This window comes from Sapajus apella, unplaced genomic scaffold, assembly GCF_009761245.1.
Source record: "Sapajus apella isolate SASKATOON/1434 unplaced genomic scaffold, GSC_monkey_1.0 scaffold47, whole genome shotgun sequence".
Lineage (NCBI taxonomy): Eukaryota > Metazoa > Chordata > Mammalia > Primates > Cebidae > Sapajus > Sapajus apella.
Genome location: NW_022436987.1, coordinates 19114255 through 19127346, shown reverse-complemented (window position 1 = coordinate 19127346; position 13092 = coordinate 19114255). Strand labels below are relative to the sequence as shown.

At 35.1% G+C, this 13092-nt stretch overlaps 1 protein-coding gene and 1 pseudogene across 3 annotated transcripts in view; both read right to left on the bottom strand.

Moving 5' to 3' along the window:
* LUZP2 (leucine zipper protein 2) overlaps window positions 1-13092 on the bottom strand; it is a 569126-nt gene that overhangs the window by 353098 nt on the left and 202936 nt on the right. The gene's annotated exons all lie outside the window — the stretch shown is intronic.
* LOC116524961 lies at window positions 1245-2102 on the bottom strand (annotated as a pseudogene).

The following is a 13092-nucleotide window of genomic DNA, read 5'->3' as shown; positions in this document are numbered from 1 at the left end:
GAGGCCTCACTCAATAGTTCCCTCAAAATTTGGTTGTTTGAAAGAATCTAGGGCCTCCTCCTTCTCTCCCTGGTTCCTGCTCTCACTACATGACAATGTCTGCTCCTGCTTTGCCTTCTGACATGAGTGTAAGCTCACTGAGGCCTCACTGGAAGACAAGCAGATGCCAGTGCCATGTATCCTCTGCGGCCTGAAGAGCCATGAGCTAATTAAACCTATTTTCTTTTTGTTACCTCGTCTCTTCTTTTCCTTTCCTTTCTTCTTTTATAGTTGACATTTTATTGGTTATGTTGAGGATCAGTCCACAGACATTTCAATTTGTACACAACTCTTAACACATATACTAAAAGTCTAAAAAGCCATGCATTGTAATTATTTTTAATGTTATTCCAGTTAATTTCCAGGTTAAAATTTCTAGTTAAACTTTCCTTAAGATACTATCAAGTTCCAGTATCTTCACATGCTGACAAGCTGTTACATAACTCCCAACAATTCACAATTGAATAGTATATACACTACATACTCAGATTTTCAATATTTCACAGCACATTAAGAATGTTATTAGAAAAATGGGACTACCAAAACCAAAGATGTTATAGAGTGCGCACAATTCTGACAGGGAGATCCATGGTCAAGGAGTTGTTTTCTTTAGAAAACAATTCAACTAAAAAACAACATGCGAGTAGAAGTAATTTAAAGTGTTCAAGACAATAAATGAAGAACTGTGACTTCATGTTGCCATTTAGTATGCTTTGCATTACGGGTTACAAAAGCAAGCCCCCTTCTGTGGAATGTTAAGCTGACACCCAAGATGGTCAAAGCCTCCCATAATTCAATATTCCACAGTATTTTCTGGTTGTACCAAAAGGTAAACAATTGACAAATAATTTTCACCTCTTTTTATTTTTTATTTTTATTTATTTATTTATTTTTTGAGACGGAGTTTCGCTCTTGTTACCCAGGCTGGAGTGCAATGGCGCGATCTCGGCTAACCGCAACCTCCACCTCCTGGGTTCAGGCAATTCTCCTGCCTCAGCCTCCTGAGTAGCTGGGATTACAGGCACGCGCCACCATGCCCAGCTGATTTTTTTTTTTTTTTTTTTGTATTTTTAGTAGAGACGGGGTTTCACCATGTTGACCAGGATGGTCTCGATCTCTTGACCTCGTGATCCACCCACCTCGGCCTCCCAAAGTGCTAGGATTACAGGTGTGAGCCACCACGCCTGGCCTAATTTCCACCTCTTAAAAAAATTACTTAAAGAATGGGATGAGGTAGGATTCCCTCCTTCCTAAAAATGTTTCTAGAGCTACTAGCAAACTTACATTTACAAAATAGTTGATAAAAACATTTCTCTGAATTGCACAAGAGGGAATACAGGAAACACTGTTGAGACACTATGCATGATATTAATCAGACTTGGTTCCTTTCTCTTGGGCTTCATCAGAAGATGGATTCTCCGTGGTTTTGGTCCTTCATTTTCTGCAGGTAAATCTTCTTTAGTTTCTTAGCCGGTTTTGCCTGTTTTCCCTTTGCTCCTCCCCTTTTCTGCTTTGTACTCTTTTGTCTGAAGATTCATCCTTTCCTGTTGCCTTTTTTGGCTTCATTTTTACCTTTGCAGGAGCAGATTAAGCTGACAACAATGCAGATCTCCTCTTGGGTACTTTCTTCACTGTCCCTTCTGCTTAACTGACCTTTCTCTTGTGCAACTGGGCGGCAGGGATGGTGACTGGCAGATGCTTGCCTGTCACAGCGCACCAAGAACCTTGCAAAGCTGGGCTGCCTGGTCTCTGCTGCTGCTTCTATCAACCAAGCTGCTGAGATCCACAGATCAGGGGGATAACCAGGTGGAACAGGATTGAAACTCTGTTCTTTATAAATTATCCAGCCTCTGGTATTTCTTTACAGCAACACAAAAACAGATAATACAGCCATCCTACCACATTCACTGGAATGACTGGTAAATCTGATTTTTTTCTTCCTTTTCCACACAAACCTAACTCTTGCTTTACTCACACCAAGTTGAGGAGCTCACTGATGAAATTAAACATATGAAGAAAATTCCTCATCTTCCTCAAGTCAAATCTACAACTCTTACGTTCATCATGTATATTCTATTTTTTATTATAAAGATGTTTCCTTACTTCTGTTAAACTTAGTGCCTCCAGTGATCATAATGGCAGAATTGACCCCAACCAAATGACTGCACAGTCATTTCCCCAGCTCCCATTCTTTCATAAAAGCATTTTAACCTTGTATTGATATCCAATAGTCCAATAATATTGCTCCATTCAACTTCCCAAAAAACAAAATTATTGTACATTATCAATATATTTAGCACTAATTTTTAAGTTCTGGGGATATAGTATTTTTTAAAAAGTAAACACAACCTCTACTTTCCTGGGTCATATATTCTTATGACAGCAGAACATTTTATAAACAACTCCATAAATTACATATGTTAGATTTTGCTAAGTGCTAGAAAGAGAAAGGCATAGGAAGTGTCAGTATTGGGTGTGGTTGATTTGAAATTAAGTGGTCTAGGAAAGTATCAGTAGGAGGCTGATGCTTTAACCACGACCTAAAAAGTTCAGGAAAACAGGCTTGGCATGGTGGCTAACACCTGTAATCCCAGCACTCTGGAGGCTGAGGTGGGCAGATCACCTGAGGTCAAGTGTTTGAGACCAGCCTGGGCAACATGGTGAAACCCTGTCTCTACTAAAAATACACACAAAAAAATTAGCTAGGCATGGTGGTGTGTGCCTGCAATCCCAGCAACTGGGGAGGCTGAGGCAAGAGAATCACTTGAACCTGGGAGCTGAGATTGCACCACTGCACTCTGACCTAGGGGACAGATAGGGAGTCCATCTCACAAAAGAAAAAAAAAATCGAGGAAAATAGGCATACAGTAATCTGGAAAAGAGCTTTCTTGGGAGAGGGAATGACAAGCATAAATTTGAAAAGTAAAATTGTTCCTTGCACTATCCTCCCTTACTCACAGGTCCTACCCTCTTTTGTTGCTGTTGGCTCTTACTTCAAACAGACTGTGTATTTTATAATTCCTCAGAGTTAAAAACTCTTCATTTTGCCTGTGCTTTCTTAGTGGCATCATACATTCTTGTGAAATATCACATCTATTCTATTAACTCCCAAATTATATATTTATATTAAAATTATATATATTTATATCATTTAAATATATAAAATGTATATGTGTATATATATATATATATATATAGCCAAGGCTATTATTCTCAGCTTCATATCTATATATCCATCTACCTTCACATTTCCATCTATATCTTAGACTTACCTTGTCCCCTCAAAAACTTCTGTGTGCTTTCCTTGTTTATCTCATCAGTAAAACAAAACCTTCCGAGTTCTCAAATAAAATCTGATATATTCATTTTTCTATCCTTATTTATTTAATGCATCAGTACTTTCTGTAGATTTTATTTCCAAAATTTATTTCAAATATTAGGGGACTTCAAAAAGCTCATCCAAAATATTAATTATAAAAAACTGTATAAAATTCAAAAATTTTTGCACTAAAAATTTGTTGACATCAGTTTAAAAATTTCCCCTATCAGAGCAATATGAATTCTAGTAAAACTGAAGCAAGAACAAACTTAAAATTTCTGTTGAAGCTTGGGTGGAAGAATAGGTAAATCATTGATGGTTTATAGAAAGGTTACGGGGGCAATACTTCAAAGAAATCAGCAGTTTATAAATGAATAGCTAGGGGTGTGTGTGTGTGTGTGTGTGTGTGTGTGTGTGTGTGTGTGTGTGTGTTGTTTTGATTTATTTATTTTCAGACAGTGTTTTGCTCTGTCACCCAGGATGGAGTGTAATGGGACAATCACTGTTCACTGCAGCCTGACCTCCCAGGCTCAATTGATCCTCCCATCTTAGCCTCTAAAATAGCTGGGACTATAAGTGTGCCTCATCACACTCAGCTAATTTTTCTATTTTTTTGTAGAGACTGGGTTTCATCATGTTGCCCAAGCTGGTCTCAAAGTCCTAAGCTCAAGTGATTCATCTGCTTCAGCCTTCCAAAGTGTGAGGATTACAGGCGTGAGCCATGATACCTGGCCTGGATAACTAGTTTTAAGAAGGATGAGATGATGTTGAGGATGAAGTTGGAAGCAGCAGACAACTGCATCTAGGTGCTAGAATAAAAATTACCCTATTTTTGCCCTAATTGAAGTGAATCAACAATTATACAACAGAAACAGAACCAACATCATAAACATCTCAATTTGTTCAGCTTACACAATTATGACTAAAAATTTAAATTTGAGCAAAATTTTATGCAATGGATGCCAAAACCATTGCACTCAGAGAAGCTGCAGGCAAGGGCCAAGCTTTCAATGAAAATTTTAAACAAGGGAGATTAAAATCCTGAAGCACATTTTTGAAGAACTGTAAAAGGAGATAAAACATGGCTTTGCCAGTATGATTCTGAAGACGAAGGACAATAAAAGCAATGGCTACCAAAAGGTTGAAGTGTTCAAGTCAAAGCAAAAGTGCATCATTCAGGAACAGAGGTCCTAGCAACAGTTTTCTGGGTTGCTCAAAGCATTTCATTTAATTAACAATGTAAAAAATACTGCATTATTATGGATAAAATTCCAGCACCTTCATTTTCAGGGGTAGACTAAATGTCTAGTTTTATCACTTACAAAAGTGTTTTTATAGCCCAGTGGTTCTTGCCTGCTGCACAGTTAAGCCAATACACTGAGATGGCAGTATTGCAGCAAAGAAAGAGTTTAATTACTACAAGACAGTCAAGTGGAAGGACAGGAGTTATTTCTCAAATCCACCTCCTTCCCTAGCCTCAGAGGCTAGGATTTGTTAAGGACAATTTTACAGGAAGGGGATCTAGGGAATTAATGTTGCTGATTGGTTGGAATGAAATCATAGGAGCATCAGAACTGTCTTTGTGCACTGAGTCAGTTTCTGGGTGGGGGTCACAGGACCAGTGAGTCAGTTCCTTCGTATGAGTCAAGGATCCAGGTGGTGTCATTTAGTTTACCAGAATGTAAAAGTCTGAAAAATATCTCAAGACCAATCTTAGGCTTTATAATAGTGATGTTATCTATAGGAACCACTAGAGAAGTTACAAATCTTGTGACCTGCAGCCACATGACTCTAGAGAAGTAAGCAAACTAAGGAACAATGGCTGGTTACTGCTTCGCTGCATTAGAAGAATTCAGATCTCTTTCGTAATTCTAATCTTGTCATCTTTTATTAGTTTTACCAAGGCAGTTTTGGTTACCAAACAAAGAGGGAGGTAATTTTGAAAAGAGGCTATTATTACACTTGCTTTAAGATTAAACTATAAACTAAATTTCTTCCATAGTTAGCCTGACCTAGGGCAAAAAATCGGCAAAGGTAGTTAGCTTGTGAGGTTAGAGGCAAGATAGAGTCAGCTGTGTTAGAATTTTCATACCGTAATAATTTTTGCAAAGGTAGTTTCAGTGTTTTGAACTTCATAGAGCATATGTTGAAAAATGAAGTTTATACTTTTTACTTTTATCTTGTCATTCCATTTTCCTACAACAATATTTTAAACCCCCTCATATAGATAGATCTCTTAACTCACCTATTTACACTCTAATTAGCCTTAGGTAAAGGCATAATCTCCTAACTGGCTTCTCTGCTTACAATTATGACACTCCCTTCAATCACTTTTTCACAAGTAGCCTGGTTAATTTTTTTCCAAAATGTTAATTGTTAATTTGTTTTGTAATTAATAGTTTAAGATGACATCACAATCCCTGGAAAACAAAATTCGAAGTCTTCAAAGCCTTTTCCTTGACCTTAACAGACCTTAGTCATTTAGACCTTGCCTATTTCATATTTAGTCCATACGTTTATCCTAGTCTATGTAACCATATCCACGCTAATCTTTATCAAACCCACGGTAACAGGTTTTTCTTTAAGTTCTGTACTGCTGTTTATATATCTGGAAATGTTTTTTTTTTCATTGCACAGCTCGTTCTCTCATATATTTTAGATAACAGTATGGGAATTGTCTCATCAAAGGGATCATCTACAAGTTAGCCAATCTCATATTTTCCTTTTCAAGATTCTATTAAGGTTGTTTACAAAAATTCTTATAATCTAAATTTTCTCTTTTAGTTTTCTGTCTTCAGATCATTTAAAAAACGTATCAAACCTGATTTGTTTTTTTTTATTGTCACATTTCATATCTTCCCAAATGAATTCCAAAGTTTTACCTTTTTGTTCTTTTTGTCGTTTTATTCCAATCCCCTACCAGAGTCAAGAGTTCATAGAAGGTGCACAGTAATTTTTGTTAAATATGTAGTAGAAAAAAATGGATGAATATGTTATTATGAAGTCATGAGAAATAAAATTAAATTTGAGAGGTATGAAGGATAGCTTTTGAAAGTGTCAGACTTTGACTATGTATAGGCAATTGTGGTGACTCCCGACATTATGTTTGTTCACATTCTATTGTAAAGATAAATGAATTAACATTGTATGATAAGGTATAAAGGAGAAAAATAACAAATGAGCAGAAATCTTTGTTTAATGAGTTTTAAGTAGTCTTTTCTGTTTGTCTGGTGGCTCAGTTACTTCAGAGACTCATCTGTATCAGAAGATTTTTTGACAAGTTCTAACCACATGTGGCTGAAATGGGTAAAACAATTTAGTCTTACCTCCTTGTCCTTCCCAAAATGGTCAATCTGATTTTTTTAAGGATCATATTTGGCAAGACACCGGCCTATTTAAATAGCAAGACCACTGTCCCATGGCATTCCGTGAACACACACTAAGTATCAAATCCTAAGCCTTGTGTGCAAGGTCTATTACTGTCTTTCCCAGATATAAGCTCTTCACAGTCCTAAAAGAAGTTTCTATTCCTATTGAACCCATACGTACCCCGATCCCTTAGTAATCTCTACTTCTGAACATAGATTCCAATATACCCTTTTATCTTAAATGCCCTATTTTCCCACTCTTTCCTCACCTCAAAGGCTTTTTTTTTTTTTAGAAAAGTGTATGCATATTTTAAATTTTCACTGAAATGCTATCTCATCCCAGAGAAAATTTGGCTTTCCCCTAACCCTGTCAAATCACTCATTTTATTATTTATTTTCGCATTTAAAAATCGTACATCATTGTATTCTTGTTGAAAATAACTCATACAACGTATACATTCTCCTTCACATTTACTTTCCTCTTCTTCCCAAAGATAATGAATATTATTAATTTGGACCACATTTTTAGATAAAGTTGAAGGAAGATACTCCACTCTCTTCATACAAATTAAGAAAAGGAGTACAAAATTACAGTTAGATAGGCAGATAAGTTCTGGTGTTCTATAGTCTAGTAAGGTGACTATAGTCAATAGTATTATAGTGAATATATAGTGAATATTTCAAAATAATTAGAAGAGAGAATTCCAAATGTTCTCACCACAAAGAAATAAATTTTTGAGGTAATAGATATGCTAAATACCATAATTTTATCATTATATAATATATACACATATCCAAACATCACACTGTATCTCATACATATGTATAATTATTATGTGTCAGTCAGAAACAAAATTTAAAGATTATATTTTACTGATTCTAAACCTTGCTTTAGTCACTTATCTACATGTATTTGGTATTATTTCATGCGAGAATGTATAAATATTCGACATTTATTTAAATCTTGTATAATATTTCCTACATTGATATAACAATGGCTTATACTGATGAATATTTAGAATGTATCTATATATTTGTTATGGCTAAGTAATGTTGAAATAGAGAAAACTTTTTGGACATAGTTCTTTTTTTTTTTTTAATTTGGGGATACATGTGCTGAACATGCAAATTTGTTACACAGGTATACATGTGCCATGGTGGTTTGCTGCACTTATCAACCCGTCATCTGGGTTTTAAGCCCTGCATACATAAGGTATTTGTCCGAATGCTCTCTCTCCCCTTGCCCTCTAGCCCATGACAGGCCCCAGTGTGTGATGGTCCTCTCCCTGTGTCCATGTGTTCTCATTGTTCAACTTCCACTTACGAGTGAGAACATGCATTGCTTGGTTTTCTGTACCTGTGTTAGTTTGCTGAGAATAATGTTTTCCAGCTTCACCCATGTCCCTGCAAAGGACATTAACGCTTTCATTTTTTGGCTGCATAGTAATCCATTGTGTATATGTGCCACATGTTCTTTATCCAGTCTATCATTGATGGGAATTTGGGTTGATTCTAAGTCTTTGCTATTGTAAATAGTGCTGCAATAAACATATGTGTGGATGTGTCTTTATAGTAGAATGATTTATAATTCTTTGGGTATATAACCAGTAATGGAATTGCTGTGTCAAATAGTATCTCTGGTTCTGATTCCTTGAGGAATCACCACACTGTCTTCCAAGTACTTCTATTAATTCAATGAATATTTGCTAAAGTGAGATCTAGACACCTGAGGCAAATCATTGAAAACAACAAAAAAAAGACTGACATTACAGTGTTGAGTAAGGTAGTCAAGGTAAGTGTCTTTGAGACAGTAAGATTTAAGCAAAGGCCAAAGGAGGTGAAGCAATTAACTGAGCATATAGATATATGGGGAAAGAACATTTTAAACCAAGAAAACAAAACAAATCGAACTGAAAGTACATAGAACGAAAGAATATCAAAGAGATATACGTGAGACAAGGAGTGAGCAACGGGCAAGTAGGAGGAGAAAATATCAGAAGGTTTAAGAAGCTTAGAGCTTTTAGAATATTTAAAAACCTTTGCCTTTTACTGAGAGTGAAATCTGAATCCACTGCAAAGTTTTGAAAAGAAACCAAAATAATTGAAATTTCCTTATTATATGCCCGCTTAATTTCTTGCCAAATTGCTGTCTGAATTTTGCATCGTTTTACATGTCCACCCATAATATGTATGAAAGCATCTCTTTTTCCTCATCGTAAATGTATTTGGGTTATTATTAATCCTTTTCATTTTTTTCTTCAAATCTGATTGTTCTACATTACCTTTTTCTGATAATTGGAGAGGGTAGGAGTGATTTGGTACAATTATTGGTCATTGTTATATCTTCTCAATCTGAACACCTCTTTTGTTTTGTTACTATTCAACTTTTAAATGTATTCCTATACACTCCCAACACATTTTAAAGGCATAAAGTACAATGCCTTATCTCTACTTTTCGGTGATAAGTTCTACAACTCACTAAAGTCTAAGCTGCGTATATACAGTACAGAAAAAATAAGTCTTTGTTCAAAGGATTAATAAATGAAGTACGTAGTTTATTTTTATGAAAAACAAAGACCTCTAGTTTCCATTATTCTATTGTTTAGTTTTAAACTTCCTTTGTGTGAAAATAAGGCTTTCTGTTTGATTCTTTTCAATAAATATGTACTTAATTTCCTTTTATTTATATTAACAATCACTTATTTTAATTAACATAAAATATATGAAAAACAGTAACTCAATCCCTTAAACCATATATTGGATCTTCTTAAGTAATCATTTTTTAAACACTCTATCCTATCATTTTTGAAGATTTATTCCTTAGATAATCCTGTGAAAAAGAGCAACTGTCTCTAAGATCTATTATGTTAAAATTCACAGAAAATATTGCCATTCTGGTGACAAAGTAGTGCAATAAATCACCCAATGCCGTATCAAAACCACACTTTAAAAAATGATATTGTTGATCAAGAATTAAGAGTGCAGGGATACAGAAGAAAGAAGAAAACCAGAGGAAAAATCAAACCGTAAAAATCAGACAATATACTAAACTGAAGAAAGCCAAAACTAATAATTCTTAATCAGTTAATTCAATGGTACCTGGTATGCTAGCAATAATAGATTTTTACTCACTTTTAGGGAAGAACATATAATCTAGGCTCATTTTGTATAATCCAGGGAGAGACATAAAAAAAAAATCTGTCTGTCAAAAGTGAGGTAATGTTAAAGAAAAAACTGAAGCAGCAGCTGTGAAAATCAAATAGATTCCCATATGTAGTTATTTGAAGGGAAAATGCCATGTGTTTTTATCCTTAAATGTATTTCCCTTGTTTTATGAATTATGAAGTAATAATATTCTCCTAAGTTAGGAATTAACAGTAACAGCTTTATTTGTGTCAACTTTGAGTTAATTATCTACAGCGTAAGAAAAAGAATCATATTTTTTCTCAATATAGAGCCAAATGGCACAATATATGCCTAAAAAATTTGTTGACTTTTTAGCTATGTACTTTCATGAAGAAACGGGGCTGAATGTAAAATAATGCCACTAAATATGTTGCAGAGATATCACATTTTTTTTCAACTTTTTGGCAGTGCACATAATGTTACAGTATAACAAAAAAGTGTTCACTTTCTTTTAATAGTGAACAGAAAAGCCACATTTTGGCTACTTTCTTTGAGAACTTGGGTTTGAAAAGCTTAATTTCATGCTAAAAAGACTGTATATACTTGGAATGGCCTTTACTACGTTCTGTGTTTTTACTTGTATCACCTACTTGTGATTCGTTTGCTTGTACTGCTGGCACTTATTAGCAAGTTGCAGGAAGGCAGAACACGTTGGGGCCATTTTTCAGCACTCTGTGCGTCTACACAGGATGAGTTGAGGCCATTTGGGCAACCTGTGAAGCTCTGTAACAGCAATTATTTTATCACAACTAAACTCTTGATTTCTGTAAAATATTAGATTGTTTTGGAATTCTACCAGCCCTGAAGAAGTTGATGCATAAGTAGGTGATAGCAAGTATCAACAAATAAGAATACAGAAAAAAAAAAAAAACATAAAATGCCATGTAAGCATGAATATAGCCTACTCAGAAATAGTCTATAGGAGGTAATTTTATCTGTAAATTTTAGAAAACATATAATATTTTAGTTACTGTTTTTATATAAAAATAATTGTATAACTAGTGCAGTAAGAATATTCCTACTCTATCCTGAATCTACTAAATGAATCTTTGGATTCTTTATTCTTGTGAATGCTGGCATTGTGAATCATGATCTCAAGTCACAAAAAACACATAAGAGAGTTCCATTTTGGTTGCTCACAGGTTGCCAACCATATAGTTAACATTGAGGGAATAAAACCTTTTGGGTCAATGGGGAATCTTTTGGAAATCCTAGCATGCAAAATCCTAGCATCAACACGGGTACTTCAACCATATCAGGAGGCTGTGTTCAAAGTATAGGTTTGCTGTTCAACCACATTCTGGTACTGACGGCAAGTTCAACAGAAACTAGGAAACAACCACCAGAAGGAGACATTAGGTAACTCATAGTGACAAGACCCCTTCCCACACAGGACTAGGGGCAAACACTTGGCAACTCAGAGGAAAGATTAGGTGGCTCAGGGTAACAAGCCCTCTCCCCACACAGGACTAGGGGACAAACACTCAGTAACTCAGAATTACTTGGGGGCATAAGCCCAGGCAACCCTGACCAAAAACAGCAACCTACTCAGGGCCCTGTCCAGGCTGCGGAAGCTTTATCTTTGCTTACTCAATAAACTGCCTTGCTATTCATTCTCTGGGTCTGTGAACTCTACTTTGGAGCTGGAACACTCACTGTGGGGGTAAGGCTCTCTGCTTGATTCTTTGAGCAAGGGAAGCCAAGAACCTAAGTTTGGAGCCCAAGCTGCAAATCTGGTTACAACATCAAAGAGTGTTCCAGGTCAGGCATCATGCACAGAAATATCATTCCAAAGGTATACAAGTTCCCAAATAACAACTTGCTAAGTCTCTTCTCACTAGTCTGTCTTTCTAATACAATGGTACTCTTTGCTCTTTTTTCTTTTTTGTTCATAATATTGTTCTCATAAAAAATCTTATTCCATAAAATCCTGAAATATTCCATATTCTAGGCTTTATATACTTGAAGGATACACTTACTTTACCTCCCTATCTGTAGCTTTTAGAAGCAAGTCCAGGTTTGTGGGTCTTGAAATACATGGGTTACATTTAAAAAAAAAAAAAAAAAAAAGAATATGAAGGAAAAAATTGGTATTTAATTGAATGAGAAAAAAATGATTCACAAGTTTTACAAAGCTAATAAAACCACAAGCATTTTCAAATTTATATGAGTAAATAACATTTTATCAGCAAATTACTTAATATACCACTATATTTGCTATTAATATTGGCTTAAAGATGTATATGTAAATTTTTTAAAGGGAACACTAGTTTTGTGAGGTAATTTCTCTGCATTGGAGGTAACTGCTCTACAGTTTCAACTGAGAGTTCTAGATATCTTCTGGATAAAATATATCAGCTACTGAACAACATGATCTGAAACCATGGACTGCTTAGAACATGTGGCAATACACATGTTGTTTGCTGTACTGTTACAGATTTTTTGCTGTAAAAAACATAGAAATTCTGATAAATTATATTTCCTGGCATTCCCATCAAAAAAATTTTTTTTGATCTATGATGTTTACATTTATGAAAACTGCATTATTTTTAGACAGAAAACAACATCTTTGTTGACTAGGCATTGACGAAAACTGAATTATGTTCTTATGATTTGTGCTCTTAAATGAAACAGTTTACAAATACCACTTTTGGGTTCTGTATCTTTCAAAAATTTTTTCTCTTTCACTATGAGAAATTTTAGGTATTGAGCATTTAGAACATGTTCAGTTCCTGGTTAGTCTACTAGCCTTGTACCTTCCAGTCATAACCCCGGGAAGCCGGTACAGTTGGTTATAGGAGTATAGCACTCCCACTACAGTCGGTAGAGAGTAACATAATTGACTGTGAACTATATACACATATCCCACCATATAGCCTCAACTGAACTTCTTCTTTTATATAGATCACCAAAATTCTACCACAAAAATAGTGTTAGATACAAAAGGAAGCAACTTTGAAGGGTATAAGAGTGAAAATAAATTGTAATCTTAACCAAATGAAGTCTAAATATTTTACTTTTGCAAACATTACAAAAATCCAAAAACATGTGAACACATTGATAAGATACTTCTCAGGACATTGAAATAAGTTTGTGCAACAGGAGGATACGGAGCTTAAGTCTCATTCATTTCACTGGAAATCACCTTCTATGAGGTTTTGGAAAAGTGGAATTAAAACA